Below are 2861 nucleotides of genomic sequence, written 5' to 3'. Positions count from 1 at the left end.
TTGTTGATTCGCTTGACTAATTCATCAATTAATTAAAACTGCTCGAATTTGCCAATCTCTGTGGATACGATCCCACTCCACTGTGGGTTATTACTTGACGATAATTTTGGTGTGCTTGCCAAAAGAACTAATTCACCAATTTTTGAATGGGGTGTGAATTGGATTCATCAAGTTTTATGGCGCCGTCGCCGGAGATTGGCTTAAATTTGACAGTGATTAAATTGATTGGAGAGCTAGATTAAGCAATTTAGATTCCTTGTTATTTTATTTTATTTAGCGCCTTTTATTTTTTTTATTTTGAGTTCTATTTCTTTCTTCTTTGATTATTTTTATTCATCATCCATATTTCCACTCTTCTAACTGTTCGATTAATTGCACCAACAAAGCTAACCACGAATCTCAACAAGGTCTTCCCCTCTACACTTGTTCTCTGCTGGTTATTTGCCAATTGTATGACAGGTAGAAAAGGAGAGACTTCATCTCCCTTTGATAGTGAAATTGAGAGGACCCTCCTTAGGCGAAGGAGGGAAGCAAGAGGCAAAGGCATAATTGGAGAGGAACTAGTGGAGGAAAATCTAGAAACCACCATGGAAGAAGAAGCACATAACCATGTTGAAGAGGAGGCTGGCAATCATGCTGGGCAAGAAAGGAGAGTCTTAGCCTCCTACATCAACCCAAACACAGAAAATTGTGGCAGCAGCATCCTAAAGCCAACAATTCATGCAAATAATTTTGAGCTGAAGCCTCAGCTCATCACACTTGTTCAGAATAATTGCTCATATGGAGGAAGTGCCCAAGAAGACCCTAATCAACATCTCAGCACATTCTTGAGGATATGTGATACTGTAAAGTCCAACGGAGTACACCCTGACATCTACAAACTACTTTTGTTCCCTTTCTCACTCAGAGATAAGGCAGCAAAGTGGTTGGAATCATTCCCCAAGGATAGCCTAACTACATGGGAGGAGGTCATGAACAGATTCCTTGCAAGATTTTACCCTCCACAAAGAATCAACAGGCTGAGAGCTGAGGTGCAAACCTTCAGACAACAAGATGGAGAAACACTCTATGAGGTATGAGAGAGATTCAAAGATCTGACAAAAAGATGCCCACCAGAAATGTTCAATGAGTGGGTACAACTATATATCTTTTATGAGGGGCTATCCTATGAAGCAAAGAAGGCAGTGGATCATTCTTCAGGAGGCTCACTCAACAAAAAGAAAACCATTGAAGAGGTCATAGATGTCATTGAGACTGTAGCTAAAAATGAGTATTTCTATGCTTCAAAAAGGACTCAGAAGAAGGGAGTGCTAGAACTCAACTCTGTAGATGCTTTGCTAGCTCAGAACAAGGTAATTACAGCTCAAATAACAACTTTAACTAAGAGGATGGAGGCGAATCAAGCCTCAGTCATTCAAGACCAAACCCCTCAACAAGACGGGAACGCACCAGAACCTGAAGGTGACTGGGAACAAGCTAATTATGTGAACAATTTATCCAGACCACCATATGACCCACACTCTAAGACATACAACCTAGGTTGGAAGAACCACCCAAATTTTGGGTGGGAAAATCAACAAAATCACAACCAGGACCACAACAAACCTTATTCATCAAATCAGCATTCCAACCACAACCCCAACCATCAAATAGGGAACCATAGACCCTACCATAACTCACAAAACACATCATACCATAGTAACCAACCCATACACAACAACCTCAATCAAGATGCACCATCCTCACCTATGCAACCATGTGAAATCAAGAGCAACTTTGAGAGGATGGAAGCTGCAATAGCACAAATATCATCACAGATTACAGGGACAGTCTCCACCCTCATGGACAGACAAGTACAAACTGAAAGAAGGATAAACGCTAATCAAGAAGAATACAGGTCAAATCTAAAAAAATCAAGGCGCAGCAATCTCAAAGTTGGAGGCACAAGTGGGGATTTTATCCAAGCAAATCCCACTTCCCACACACACATTTCTCAGTGATACCATGGCTAACCCAAGAGGGGAATGTAAAGCCATTATCCTAAGAAGTGGGAAGGTTGTAGAGGAAGGAACCCCAAGCAAAGACAATCATGAAGAAGTTGCAGTAAAGCATGGGAACAAGGATGAAGGAGAGATCCCTGCTCCACCTCCACCAAAACCAGTCTTGAAGCCTTATGTGCCAAAAGCACCATACCCACAAAGACTGGGAAAAGATGGGAAGGATGGCCAGTTCTCTAAGTTCCTAGAGATCTTCAAGAGGCTCCAAATCAACATACCATTTGTTGAGGCATTGGAACAAATGCCACTCTATGCCAAATTTTTGAAGGAGCTTATAACCAAAAAGAGGAACTAGGAGGCAAAGGAGACCATAGTATTGACTGAGGAGTGTAGCGCCATCATACAGAAGAAGCTGCCTCAAAAGCTGAAAGACCCAGGGAGTTTTCAAATCCCCTGCATCATAGGGGATATCACTATTAAGAAAGCTTTGTGTGATTTGGGAGCTAGAATAAATCTTATGTCCCTAACCATGATGAGAAGGATGAGGATTGAGGAAGCCAAGCCAACAAGAATGGCACTCCAATTGGCTGATAGAACATTTAAGTTTCCACATGGGGTGGTGGAAGACTTGCTAGTGAAAGTAGGAGAATTCATTTTCCCTGCTGATTTCGTTGTGCTGGACATGGAAGAAAAGGCCAACACGTCAATTATTCTAGGAAGACCATTTCTAGCTACTGTTGGAGCCATCATTAATGTGCAAAAAGGGGAACTAATCTTGAGGTTGCATGAAGAGAAAATGGTCTTCAACGTCTTTAAAGCAATGAGTTACCCCAAGGAATCCATAGGAGAATGCATGCTGGTAGA

The sequence above is a fragment of the Arachis ipaensis genome, chromosome B09, assembly GCF_000816755.2.
Source record: "Arachis ipaensis cultivar K30076 chromosome B09, Araip1.1, whole genome shotgun sequence".
In the NCBI taxonomy this organism is placed as follows: domain Eukaryota; kingdom Viridiplantae; phylum Streptophyta; class Magnoliopsida; order Fabales; family Fabaceae; genus Arachis; species Arachis ipaensis.
Note: the sequence above shows the minus strand (reverse complement) of the source record.